A 15,483-nucleotide genomic window follows, 5' to 3' on the forward strand; every position below is an offset into this window, starting at 1 on the left:
CTCTTTCTCTGAGATGAATGCTTTTCCAAATTATCACAGCCAATGAACCAGATTCTTACCCACACCTATTTCCACCTGCTTCTTGGATCTTCCAAAGTGCAGTCATGCTAGGTCCCTTTTTGTGAGCATTCCATAACCTCAGTAATAGTGTCAGGCCTTGGTACATCAACCCCTTGAGCTGGTTCCCACTTTGAGCCTGTTGCTGGACCTTCTTTTCCTCAGGCTCCTTTCCATTTCCATCCCTGCAGTTCTTTCAGACAGAAACAATTATGGGTGAGTGTTTTGAGATGGCAACCCCATCTTCATTTGATGCCCTGTTTTACTGCTGGATGTGGGCTCTATAAGGTTCCTCTCCCTACTGTCAGGCATTTCATCTAAGGTCTCTCCCTTTGAGTCCTGAGAGTCTCTCACCTCCCAGGTCTCTGTTACATTCTAGAGGGTCCCCCCAACCTTCTACCTCCTGAGGTTGTCTATTTCCATTATTTCTGCTGGCCTTCAGGCCTGCAGTCCTTTTCCCTCACCTAATACTAGATCCGGTCCCCTATACCCCTCCACCCCTGTCCACTTTCCCTCCCAGGTCCCTCCCTCCCACCCCACTTATGATTGCTTTCTTCTCTCTCCCAAGTGGGACTGAAGCATCCTCACTTGGATCCTTCAGCTTGTTGACCTTTTTAAGTTCTGTGGACTATATTTTTCTTATTCTATCTTGTCTTGTCTTCCTTTCCTTTTCTTTTTTTTCTTTTTTCTTCCTTTTGGCTAATATCCACTTATTAGTGAGTACATACCATGCTTGTCCTTTTGGGTCTGAGTTACCTCACTCAGGATGATATTTTCTAGTTCCATCCATTTGCCTGCAAAACTCAGAATGTCTTCATTCTTAATAACTGAGGAGTATTCCATTGTATAAATGAACCACATTTTCTGTACCCATTCTTCTGCTTCTGGCTATCACAAATAAGGCCACTATGAACATAGTGGAACATGTGCCCCTATGGCATAGTGGGCCATCTTTTGGGTATATTCCCAAGAGTGATACTGCTGGGTCTTCAGATAGATGTAATTCCTATTTTCTGAGGAACCTCCAGAATGATTTCCAGAGTGATTGTACCAGTTTGCAATCTCACTAGCAATGGAGGAGTGTCCCTTTTTCTCCACATCCTTGCCAACATGTGTTGTCACCTGAGGGTTTGATCTTAGCCATGCTGATTGATGTAAGGTGGAATTTCAGGTTTGTTTTGATTTGCATTTCCTTGATCACTGAGGACTTTAATCATTTTGGGGAGGGGGGCTTTCTCAGCCATTTAATTTAATATCATAATATAGAACCACAAAATGAGGTAGCTTAGTTAGTAAAGACACTTACTGTTTAGACTTTCCACCTGAGCTCAAGCTCTATTAATCACAAAGTAGAAAGAGAGGATAGATTGTAGCAATTTCTCCTCTCATCTCAATGTATAATCCAGGGTGAACACACGGACACACAGACATACATACATACACACACACATACACACACACATACACACACACACACACACACAAACACACACATATACTCACACACGAAAAAAAACATACAGATTTATTCACTTATCTTTATACTTATATATATTTCTGAGTATTTTTCCTGTAAGTGTGTATGCTCACAGTGTCCATGCCTGATGAACAATGAAAGTCAGAAAATTGGTTTCTGTGAGTGCTGGAAACTGACCCCTGCCCCTCTTTGAAAAAAATCAAGTAATCTTAACTTCTTAGTAATCTCTCCAACCTGTAATAACAACAAAATCAAGAAGCAACCAAACAAATAAGCCTTTAAATTTGAGTACAAAGAGATGTATTGTAGGACTCTGAGGAACCTTAGCTACTGGGGACCCCTGAGTGAACAATGTGGAGTGAGTGATCTATGCAAAAGCAAGAGGAATTTATTGTTCCACTGTACTTCACCTAAAGGAGAGGTGGCGACCATGGGCAGTCTGTTCAGCCAGTTTTTAATACAGTATTCAGGGGCAGAATCGAGTAACAGCCACTAGGCACAATGTGATTGGCAGAACAGGGTGACTTTTAAAATGATTGGTGCCTAGGGGATGAGGTGTCAATGACTTCCCTTGTCTGTATGTGGCCAAAAGTTCGGTCCACCCTGCAGTTTTCCTGAGGAATGTAATCCAGGAAGGGAGGGGTGCCTATCTATTCAATTGACCTCCTCTCCATACCAGGAAGGGAGAGGTCTTTGTGCTCTGGGGTCTGGTCGAATTTTTCCAAAAGCCCTGAGCTGACATCTTCAGTTGTAATAATGCTCTTTCAGAGAACCTGAGTCAAGTTCCTACTAAACAGATCAAAGGATAAGAACCTCCTGTAAATATGATTCCAGAAAATCAATGATTCCGGCCTTCATTTTCATGTCCTGAATTCTCATGAACATAACCATACACAGGCAGAAACACACTCATAGACATAATTAAAAATAATATAAAGAGAGGGCTCTGTAGAAAGTTCAGTAGTTAAGAATAAGTAGGCTCTGCTCTTGTAGAGGACTTGGTTTCCTTTTCCAATCTGGCTCACAGCTGTAATTCCAGCTCTTTGTAATTCAGTGTTGCCTTTTGTCCCCTGATAGTACCAGTCATGCAAGTACGAGACATCCATTAGGCTAACAACTAGACAAACACACACACACACACACACACACACACACACACACACACACACACACACATATGCACAGTGACACTGGATATATCTTTAAAATAAATAGGCAAATAAATAAAAAATAAATCTATGAGAGAAAATAAGGGAATAAATAAAACCTTAATGTACCATAGAAAAAGAGAAAGTAATTTTTATATGTAGTACATTTGAATACTTGGCAAGTCATTTCTTAAATGATCAGACATCACAGTGACAGACAATCTCCAGGATTACCAGATGTTTTCAATTACTTTTAATAATTAAATTTACAAAATAAAATGATCATTTAAATGTTTGTAAATATGTGTTTATATGGATGCAATTGCTAATTAAAACATTATTCTTCATTTCAATGAGAGTTGATTGATAGATAAATATCCAGAGTATATTAAAGGTTTTAGCTATACTTTATAGAAATAAAATATGTTGAAGAAATAGTTGTGTTTATAAAACTTTAGCTATCTTCATTTGGCAAACAAATAATTTTCAAGTATATATATGAAAAGGGAAGTATACTATATTTCATTTAAAATATACTTGAAATTAAGAAATAGAGTATCTTAGAGCATAAGCTATTGATATTCTGTTCAGGAAAATTTCCCCTCTGCCTATGTGCTGGAAGCTCTTCCACACTTTCTTTTTATTAGTTTCAGTGTATCTGGTTTAATGTGGAGGTCCCTGATCCACTTGGACTTGAGCTTTATAAAAAGAGATAGGAATGGATCGATTTGCACTCTTCTACATGCTAACCTCCATTTGAGCCAGCACCATCTGTTGAAAATCCTGTCTTTTTTCCACTGGGTGGTTTCAGCTCCTTTGTCGAATATCAAGTGATCATAGGTGAGTGGGTTCATTTCTGAGTCTTCAATTATGATCCATTGATCTACCTGCCTGTCACTGTACCAATACCATGCAGTTTTTCTCACAATTGCTCTTAAGTACAGCTTAAGGTCCGGGATGGTGATTCTACCAGAGGTTCCTTTATTGTTGAGAATAGTTTTGGCTATCCTGGATTCTTTGTTATTGCAGATGAATTTACAAATTTCTCTTTCTAAGTCTGTGAAGAATTGAGTTGGAATTTTGAAGGCAAAAGACACTATCAATAGTACAAAACAGCAACAAACAAATTAGGAAAAGATCTTTACCAATCCTGTATCTGATAGAGGGATAATATCCAATGTATACAAAGAATTCAAGAAGTTAGACTCCAGAGAAACAAATAACCCTATTAAAAAATAGGGTACAGAGCTAAACAAAGAATTCTCAACTGATGAATACTGAATGGATGAGAAGCACCTAAAGAAATGTTCAACATCTTTAGTCATCAGGGAAATGCAAATCAAAACAACCCCGAGATTCCACCTCACACCAGTCAGAATGGCTAAGATAAAAAATTCAGGTGACAGCAGATTCTGGAAAGGTTGTGGAGAGAGAGGAACACTCCTTTGCTGATGGGACAGCAAGCTGGTACAACCCTCTGGAAATCAGTTTGGCGGTTCTTCAGGAAATTGGACATAAATCTACAAGAGGACCCAGCTATACCACTCCTGGGCATATACCCAGAAGATGCTCCAACATGTAATAAGAGCTCATGCTCCACCACGTTCATAGCAGCCTTATTTATAATAGCCAGAAACTGGAAACAATCCAGATGTCCCTCAACAGAGGAATGGATACAGAAATTGTGGTACATCTACACAATGTAGTACTACTCAGCTATTAAAATCAATGAATTTATGAAATTCTTAGTGAAATGGATGGATCCGGAGAATATCATCCTGAGTGAGGTAACCCAATTACAAAAGAACACACATTGTATCCACTCTCTGATAAGTGGTTATTAGCCCAGAAGTTCGGAATACTCGAAGTACAATCCACAAACCACAAGAAACTCACGAAGAAGGAAGACCAAAATGTGGACACTTCATTCCTTCTTAAAAGGGGGAACAAAATACCCATGGAAGGAATTGCAGAGACTAACTATGGAGCAAAGACTGAAGGAAGGGTACTCCAGCCTGATATAGCTATCTCCTGAGAGGCTCTGACAGTTCCCGAATAATACGGAAGTAGAGGCTCACAGCCATCCATCGAACTGAGTGCAGAGTCCCCAATGAAGGACTTAAAGAAAGGACTGAAGGAGCTGAAGGGTTTGCAGCCCCTTAGGACAAACAACAATATGGACTAACTAGTACCCTCAGAGCTCCCAGGGACTAAAACACCAACCATGGAGTACACATGGTGGGACTGATGGTTCTGGCAGCATGTGTATAGCAGAGGATGGCCAAGTCAGTCATCAATAGGAGGAGAGGCCCTTGGCCCTGTGAAAGTTCTGTGCCCCAGTGTAGGGGAATGCCAGGGCCAGTGAGCAGGAGAGGGTGGGGTGGTGAGCAGGGGTAGGGGGAGGGAACAGGGGTTTGTTCTTGTTGTTTTTTGTTTTTGTTTTTTCCTTTGGAAGGGAAACTGGAAAAGGAGAAATCATATGACATGGAAATAAAGAAAATATCTAGTAAAAAGTAATAAGAAGAAAAAGAATAGAGTAAAATTCCTGTTTGTATATTTTTTCAATGTAAAGTTATTTAATTATTAAAAACAAGATAAAACACTGGCCATTTATTTAACATTTGTCTGTTATTTTAAGACATTTTGGAATTCCCATGGGGGTCCCATCCTATCAGAGGAAATGGGGGCCTACTCAGTGAGGGATGGACCAGGAAGAGGAACAGCGTTTGAGATGTAAGCAAACAAACAAAAATGATTAATGTATCTTATTAGACATTTTCTTTACTTACATTTCATATGTTATCCCCTTTCCTGGTTTCCCCTCCAAAAGCCCCCTATCCCATTCCCTCCCCCTTCTCACCAACCCATTCTCTCCCGATTCCTGGTCCTGGCATTCCCCTACACTGGGATATAGAACCTTCACAGGACCAAGCGCCTGTCCTCCCATTGATGCCTCTTAAGGCCATCCTTTGCTACATATGCAGCGGGAGCCGTGGGTCCCTCCGTGTGTACTCTTTGGTGGTTTAGTTTTTTAAAAAGATAAAAGGTACAGTAAAATTTCTGGAGCAATTATGAAACTATTTGCACTAAAACATTTCACGTGCATGACTTAATAAAATAAGATTCAATTCCTTTTGCATGTTTGAATTTCAGATCATTGAAATTCTTGGTGCTGGCTCTACTCTTTGTTTGTCCTTAGCCTTTGGTTGAAGTGACTTGTTATTAAACATACATGTGTTGTTCATCAGCGTTTCAAAAAAAGCAGGGCAATTTTTTTCCTAGTTGTATTTAACCTGCTGTTATACTATTCACTTCTGATATTGTCATTTTTAAACTGTGAGTCATTTGCCACACAATCATCACTTAATATAAGACCTAATGTCAATAAAATAAAATGTCAGTAATATAATATTGTCAATAAAATTAATGGGATTTTACATTCAAAAAAAGATATTTACAAAAATGTTTTTTATCATTACAGTTCAGTAGAATTTAAAAAAAATCAATATAATTAAGTAATCACAGCTGAATTGTATAAAACTTGAAAGAACAATTAAAAACAAACAAACAACAAGAACAAAATCAATGGGTACACCATAAGAATATCAAGCCTATACCAGAAAAAAAAATGTGTCTAGTAGTGTGCTCCATATGTTGCTCAAAGCTTTATATCCATCTATAAAGAAAAAAATAGAGCAGCAGTGCCTAGGATTTTAAAAAGTTGAAAACACAATTATTTCACTCAGTCAAATTCAAAACTGTTCCTTTTAGATAAACTGTCTCCTATTATTCTTTCCTAAGATTGAATAGACCTTATACTTTAAACAAGTATTTTAAGTTGTAAATTATCATAGGTCTTCCAAGAAAGCATTATATAAAAATTCAGTTTTATTTGCTACAAGGTGAATGTTTCATGCTGGGTTGGGCTTAATATAGTGCAAAATGTTCAGGATAAAACAAAAATTTGTCTTATACTCTTATTCCAGCAAGCTCTCAAGGTGTTTTATGCCTTCCCCAACTACTGTAGTTCCAGTCATCTATACACTTTTGGTTATTTCCTTGAAAACTGACTAAGCTTTGGTGAGTATAAATTTCATGTGAATTGTACATCTTAAACTTAAAAATTAGTTAATGCACAAATTAACAAATGTTAATTTGTTAAGGGCTAAGCATAAATGTATGGAAATTCTACCTCTGCTCAAAAGGGGTTTCAAGGAATTTTACCTAAAAATCATTTCTTCAAAGTCTTCTAACACATGAATAAATATGGACTTAGCCCCAACACTCTGAAGTAGAGAAAAATAAATCCTATTGGGAGATGATCAAATATATCTAAATGGGTGGGAGGTGGAGGTGTGAACTGAACATATATAAAAACATTCATGTAGTTTTAGAAAGCACAATGAAATGTTTAGAATTGGGCAGTGGTGGCACACGTCTTTAATCCCAGCACTTAGGAAGCAGAGACAGTCAGATTTCTGATTTCGAGGCCAGCCTGGTCTTCAGAGTGAGTTCCAGGACAGCTGGGACTATACAGAAAAACCCTGTCCAAAAAAGAAAAGAAAAGAAAAGAAATGTTTAGAGTTGAATATTTAACATGACAAGGAATATCACCATATCAGAAGAGGGGAAATTTTGTAATTGGTCAAAACTGAAAATAATCAATTCATAATAAGCCAGAACAAGGCATTTACCATCTACATTCTTACCCAAGAATGGGTAAACTAGAGAGTGGGAGTAAAAATGCCTTAGCAGTTTGCACATTTTACTCAGAAAACTATCAAAGAAAATTAAAGGGGCAAGGGATTAGCTAAGGTATAATTGGTTTTGGAAGCAGAAGCGATGGAATTCTGTGAAGCAAAGAGCATTGATGATTTGGGTGAAGCTGGGCACTCACCCAGAATAAAAGCCTTGCTAAGTCAACCCTGGTTAAATGTGAGAAACATGCAGTATAGCTTGTTAAATGGAAAGAAGGTGAATGGCTATGAATATCTACCCCAGTCTTCTCATGATCAAAGGAAAAAGAATCAGAGATTTGTATTAATACCAATACCAGCATAGGAAAATGGAAAAGAAAGGGAAAATGTTACAAACCATAAACCCCATTGCTTTAAGGTAGAAATCCTTTATGTGTTGTCATAATTCACGAAATATTAGTCTTAACACCAAACAAATATAATGAAGCTGTATTCAATGAAGCTTTATTCAATGAATGTGGAAATATTTCAGTATTAAAAGCAAGTCAACTGCATATTTATTTTTGCTTTGTTATTTACATAGTATGCTTTAGTATTACAATGAGGAAAAGTACTACATTTCTTCATGTTCTTTTAGTATACAACTGTAGAATTAATATTTGCACAAATCTTTAAGTGGAGGAAATGATATGTGATGATCCCCCCAAGATAGTGTTTACTACTTTGTTGGTAAAATCAACAGGGTATAATTATATAGACAGGAGATTTGGTATGAAAAATGCTGATGAAGGGCAACAGGAACATTCCAAAAATACAATAAAATTCTTCATATAAAGATGCAAATCTGATGTTTGTGAACAAAAGATATATACAGAGACAGTCTCATATGATACTTTCATTCTGGGGGAAAATATACTGCAACCCAACTTGGTAACATTTATTAAGAGTCAGAGAAGACATCATTTTGCTGAATGTCCTGCATTCATTCATTCCTGCTAATCTTTTACTATCATAGCCAAGAAGAACCTTGCTGTGCTTAGCTCTGGGGTTATGTTTGATGTTAATTCCATTCTCCTGTGAGGGATTGGGAAGTCAACACTAAAGTGATTTCCTGTGAACTTTTGTCCCACCTTAATTTATAAAATAAAGGCTAGAGCTGGTGATTTGGGTGGAAAAAAGAGGGGAAGGGAGAGCTGAAGGTTTTGGGAGAAAAGGAGAGGGAGGTGTAGAGGAGGAGATGGAAGGGAAGTGGAGGAGAAGCACATGGCCTGGAGAAAAGGTAAGTTACAAGGGGTCTCATAGATGGGGAGATGGTAGTGTAGTGGTAGATCTGCCCAATCTAGGTGCACATCATGTATTCATATTAATTGAGTTGTGTTTTCATTGCCTGGGCTTACTTGGGTTCGAGATTTACAGCAACAGAACCTGGTGTTAATAATAGTGGATTTAGAAGGCAAGACCCATGGTCTGATGAGCAAGCTGAGAGCTAGAATCATTCTGTTTTGAATGAGACTCCAAAGACTAATTTAAAGGCTGTGGTCATGTATATCTGTACTAGAGTCTGGAAACTTAATGGACCATATGCACCTATAGCATAGAAAACCAGGACAAAAACCCCAGTGGTTAACTTAGTAGTCAGAGTCTCCAACTGAGGCTAAGACTTTAAAATATAAAACCCATTACACTCTATAGATGAAGGTTGAGTATAGACATAATCATCTGAGCATTTGCTATATATAGAGAAGAAGAAGAGGGCTTCACAAGAAACTAGTAATCATAGGATTTCTTTCAATCTGTACAGTTACTTCCAAAGATATTTCCAAAATGCAGTCAGGATAAAATCTAGAATCTGGATAGCTACAAAATCAAACCACTTACACAGGAATGTTCCTTATGCCCAAGTGTCCAGCACTTATATCAACTCTTAAGGAAATATGATCAGAGCAATAAGACCCGAATGCATATGACTAGACAAACGGCCATAAGCTAATAGAGCAAATGTTTGTGAAATTTTTGAAAAGATTAATAATATGAATTCAAATCTGAAGATATCAATGAATTTGAGTAGAGCTTAAAGTACATTTGCAAGAGGTCATTTTTTTCTACAACCTCACAGTAGTTCCACACTCACATACTGGTGTTTCATCACATGTTCTGTAAGTTCAGTGAAACTCAGGGCAATAGAAGCATTGGAATAATGAATGGTTTGAAAGAAAACTCTGCTACTCAATTAGGATTTGCTTGCCAATGAGTACAAAGTCCATATCATATGCTATTTTGTCTTCATCTTTGTCATTCACATTTTTCTTCATCACTTCACCTTTTCCCACACACACGTGCACAAATATATAATTATATGATTTAACTCTATTTGAGTATAATGTACAAATGTGCCCTATGTGATTGAATCTAAATAAATGAATAAAGACAGGTAGTGATGAAGAATGGCAAAGGTTATACCTAGGTATGTTTGTTGTTGATGTAAGAGAGTGTGTGAAACTTAATGATATGGTATGAAACGTTTTTATTACCTCTGCAAAGGGATATTGTATATGTCACTTTTATTTCCTCTGGTGAGGTGATGGATTGAATTGTATGCAAACACACAGCTTGGGCTGAGCATTTTCTTCTCTATTCTAACTATCCATAGAACTAAACCATGAAGCTTCTAACCTATGGACAATCTAATCTCCAAGATGACTGATTCAATAGATTTTCTCAGCTTCTGTCTAAATCGCTTTGCCTAGCCTTATATTAATTTTGACAATTATAGTTCCCTCTCTGACTATCTTCAATGAAATAGTTATCTGAGGCAATTTTGTTGATTCATATACCCTTATTAGGGGTATAGGCATAATATAAACATTATTTAGGAAAAACAAGGGTTATATAGTTTTGGAAAGGGGAAGGGAATATCCAGGGTAGGCAAAGGTCACTGTATGAAGACTAAGGCTTCTGAGATAACCCATTACAATGGGGAAACATTCCAGGAATCTCAGAAACAGGACTATGTGACATTCCTCAGGTAGGACATAGGTGCTGGGATGCCACAGAGAATAGGAAACGCCACTGACAAAAGAAGTTTGCCACTTTGCACTGAGCTCTGGGCTGTCAGATAACATCAGACTTCAACCTTAAGCAGTGTTTCCTGATAGACATGTTCTAAAATGTGGCTCCTTCTCATTCTCTACATACACTTCTCGTATCCTGTGTGGATTGCTTTCTCTGAAACCTGTCTCTGTCCCAGTAAAACTGCCATACACATGTACCATAACAAAACTAGCCTTTCTCTCTCTCTCTCTGGTACTTAAGTAGCCTTTCTCCCTGTGCTCTTCTCCTGTGAATTGGGCATATTCTATCTCTGACTTATTTCTCAAATCTTTCTCTGATTTGTCTCTATCTGTCCATCAATTAGACATCACTTTCTTTTTTTTCTTTTCTTTTTTTTTTTTTAAGAGTACACTGTAGCTGTCTTCAGACATACCAGAAGAAGGCATCCGATCACATTGTAGATGGTTATGAGCTATCATGTCATTGCTGGGAATTAAACTCAAGACCTGTGGAAGAGCAGTCAGTGCTCTTAACCACTGAGCCATCTCTCTAGTCCCCTAGACATCACTTTCAAGAAGGCTACTTCCTCATACACACCAATTTTAGCCTTTATTGTTATGGATTAATGATGAGTGCTAATGGTGTGTCTATATTTTAGCCAGATTATACTATAATCCATAGCATGTCTGAATTCCAGCCAGATCCTATATTTGTATGTGATCAAGTGCCAGAGAAGCCATGATGCTGGATTAAAATTTCTCTACAGGATACTGACCACGTTTAGCAAAAACTTGATTTTATTTAAATAGCTAACATTTAGTTACTTGAAAAAAGAAGGAAAGAAAAAAATGCAAAAGGTAACCTTGCCTAATATCTTTCTACAGTGAAAATAAGCCCATTTTTACAAGAACTAATGTACCTAGTTACCTTCTTAAAAAGTTCATAGCCCTATATCAAATTGATTATCACATTTCATCTTATGTTTTGTAGTAAAAAGCCTTGTTTAGCAGGTTGTGGTGGCACATACTGGTAGGATTTGCTGAAAAAAACCTTGTTTAAACCAATCACAAACTAGAAATATAGAATATATGTAATTGATTTGAAAACATAAAGTAATCTAAATTATACAGCCTGGTTATTATGATATTTGTATATATTAATGACATCTAAGAAAATTTCTGGCATTACAAGTCATCATTTAGCTATTTCATGTTTCATCTACAGTGTTATAGATTTGTATCCCCCCAATTCCCTAAAAAATTACTCTTCAGTAATTACCCATCCACTAATAGTAAGGGAAGCAAAGTCAAATAGAGTTTACAGTGGGTATTTTCAGCTACAGATTTTTTTAAACCAGTTGAAAGAGCTCTAAAATGTCTTCATTTTTTCCACTGTATACTTTAAAATCATTTTACTAAAGTCTTCATTTTATTTTTTAATTGGCATATAATTCTGATGCACAACATATTTTTAAGGTGTTCATGAAATGTGAAATGGCTAACTAAGTTAACATACACTCCCATTAATGCTTTTCTATTTATATATCTACAGGGATAATCTATGGGTTTGCAGAACAGGTAACATGCTTCTTGTGTGCATATCTCAAGACAGAGATGTAACAGATAAACTAGACAGGGTTTTGAAACATATTGTTAAACAGAAGAGATTTAGATAAGAAAGAGTTTAGATAAGAAAGATATTTGGTAAGTGAACAACGATTAACACTATGAAACTTAATTCAATAACTTGATTGTGAGACAATTGTAGTGTTGGCAAAGATATAGGATAAGTGGGGAAGGAAGAATGATACTTCAAAGGAAACCAAGAAAAAGTGTCAATTTTGCAGGTCATGAATTTTCCCAGGATCCAAAGAAAAGTAGACCTTGTTGACTACTGTTCATATAACCAAAGAACTGAAAACCTTCCCAATTGATTAAGCCAAATGGAGCTCACTTATCAGATTACTATGATTTCCAGTTCCAAAGTGATGACTTGGATTTTATGTCTTTAGATAGCCCTGTGATTGAACACAGGGATTGTCCAAAGAAACATTCTACCACTAGTTGTAACCTAGTGTTGGGGCTGAAACATCTACACATTGATTAATCTTATAATGAACTTTTGAGGGTCTGATAGACTAGACCAATAGTTTTTTGTAACTTAATGAAAAGAAAAATACATTAAAGGAATGGTGCTTATATTACACATTAAGTCTAACTATTGAATAATCTCAGCAGAAATGACATTTCATAGATAGTTGAAAAATATTCAAGTTGCAAAACAAACAATATTTTCTGCTATTAGAGGTATTAATATTCAACTTATCAGCTAAAATATATTGTAAATGTCAGGTAATATAGAAGACAACTTTTGAAAAGTATGTAGAATTATTTATCAAACAAGTAAATCATGGGTACAGAGATCAAAGGGTTTGCTTTGAAAATGGTATGCATACTGATATATAATTTATCATTATACTCAGTTTGGGAATAAAGAAATCATGACACTGACTAGAGGAAGGGTTGTTAGCTATAAGGATATTTGCAGAGCAAAGAAAGCAAGAAATTGGCCAATTCATGTTACCTGAGATAGCGAAACATGATCTATATAATGAGAGAGGGCATGTAAGAGGAAATGAGGCTAAAGAAACTGTGATCAGGTATAGTAGAGTCCATAAGGTAGAGAAACTTAATAAAGGCCAGTGGAAGAATTTTACTTTCCTTGAATTAACTAGAAAATATTCTTGTTGGTATCAATGAGGATTAATTCTCAACTGTGCAAAGCAATGTTCATTTTGAGACTATAGGCAGTGAGAGATGGCTTCATGACAAGTTTTGACAGTTACTACAAAAAGGCAGCATGATGAAAGAATTGTCTTTTGACAAGTGTCTTATGAAAATGTACAACCATATGTTTTCAAAATGAGAATGAGCAAAGGGGGAAAATAGAATGGGTTGACAGCATTGGAAGTAGAATAAAATAGACTGGAAATCTTACAAAAAGGTTTGAGTATTTCATTCATAGACAAAAATAAATAAATAAATAAAAATTGATCCATTGAGTCTTAGTCATACTTTAAGTCTCTACAGTCTTTGTAGTATCTTAATGAAATCATTTCCATTTGTAGAACTAAATCACCATTGATATGTTAGGGCACAAAAAAGAAGCAAATAATTGTAGTTCAAAGTATAAAATTTTTGACATGGCATGACATTTTGAATTTTAAAATGTCTCAATATTGTAATTATAATTTTTGTGTAGAATGTTATTTAAAAAAATTAATATTTAGTCACTTTAATACAAATAAATTAAATAATATTTATTTGTTGACTGCCAAACATTTTTGTGAAAAATACTTTTTAAAAATATTTCACTTATTTTCTGAGATTATAAATATAGTTGCATTATTTCCACCTTCCTTTTTGTCTTTCTGAATTTTCTCATACAACCCTCCTTGCTCTCTTTCAAATTCATGGCCTTTTTTCATTAATTGTTGGGGTGTGTGTGTGAGTGTGTATGTGTGTGTGTGTGTGTGTATGTATATATATATACATATATATATACATACATGTGCATATACATATATATTAATAAACACAAAAATACAACATGTTCAGTATATATAATATTACATTGTATCATTTTACAAAGATGAGTGATCCTTATAATCTCTGCTCATCTATACTTTGTTATTGTGTAGGTTCAGTCTGGAATATAGATTTTAGGGTTTAGATTAACAGACCTCAGCTAATAATATCTAGTTGAGAATTACTAAGTGTGATAATTGCTATTTAAAACAGTTTGAGTATGTGTATCCTGTATGGACAAATGTTACTTTCATTTTCCAATTTAGATATTTGGGTTTTGGATTTTGGATGCCTAATATTTTATGTTCTCTGTCCTAAATTTTAATATCTTTACTAACTCTATATTCAATAGAGAAATATTATCTGAAATATAGAAAGAACTCAAGAAGTTAGACTCTGAAAAACCAAATAACCCAATTTAAAAATGGAGTAGAGAGCTAAAAAGAGAATTATCCACAGGGGAATCTTGAGTGACCAAATGGTGGGAGATAAGGAGAACCTCTATATGGGCAAGGAGACCTGGAATGTGAGAGGTTCTCAGGACTCAATAGGTATGGATGTCATTAGCTAAAATGCCCAACAGTGGAGAGATGGAACCTGAAGATGTTGTGATTATAAAAAGATAAAGATATGTTAAGGTATGCTCTATAGGGGTGTGGTAAAGTATAGGGGAAGGGGGTTCCTCAGCAAACTCATGCTAAGGCATCCCTTTCCCCTGAGGTACCAGCCAAATGACCACATGACAGTATAGTGTAGAATAGAATTTATTCCTGGTATGGGGAGAGAAGTTAAGAGGGTAGTAGAGGAGAGAAACACAGAGAGAGGGAGAGAGTAGATAAGTAGAGGCTGGCCATGACCACTTGGAGAGATGGGGGAAGGGAATGGGGAAAGAGGGGGAGCAAGAGGGCAAGAGGCAAGAGAGAGAGGCAAGAGAAGCAAAAGAGACGAAGGGTCAAGCAGCCCCTTTTATAGTGGGCCAAGCCTACCTGTCTGTTGCTAGATAGCTGTGGGGGGTGTAAAGACAGAATACAAATAGAAGAGACCAGGTCCAGTAGAAAGATGGAGCTCCACCTTAGGATGAACTAGCTAGTACCCTTAGAGCTCCCAGGGACTAAAACTCCAACCAAAGAGTACACATGGAGGGACTCATGGCTCCAGCAGCATGTGTATAGCAGAGGATGGCCAAGTTAATCATCAATGGGAGGAGAGGACCTTGGCACTGTGAAGGTTCTATGCCCCAGTGTAGGGGAATGCCAGGGCAAGTAAGCAGGAGGGGGTGGGAGCAGGGGGAGGGGGAAGGGAATATGGGATTGTTTTAGTTTTTTTATTTGATTTGATTTTTATTTTTATTTGGAGGGGAACCTGGGAAAGGAGATATTGTAAATAAAGAAAATATCTAATAAAAATAAAAAAAGAAAGATGGGGCTCCAATAGAGGGATGGATCCACCTACCAGTCTTCAAAATT

General features: G+C 36.5%; 1 protein-coding gene across 2 annotated transcripts in view; it reads left to right on the top strand.

Moving 5' to 3' along the window:
* Cdh12 (cadherin 12) overlaps window positions 1-15,483 on the top strand; it is a 1,081,833-nt gene that overhangs the window by 824,690 nt on the left and 241,660 nt on the right. The gene's annotated exons all lie outside the window — the stretch shown is intronic.

Source organism: Mastomys coucha, unplaced genomic scaffold (genome assembly GCF_008632895.1).
Source record: "Mastomys coucha isolate ucsf_1 unplaced genomic scaffold, UCSF_Mcou_1 pScaffold8, whole genome shotgun sequence".
NCBI classification, from domain to species: domain Eukaryota; kingdom Metazoa; phylum Chordata; class Mammalia; order Rodentia; family Muridae; genus Mastomys; species Mastomys coucha.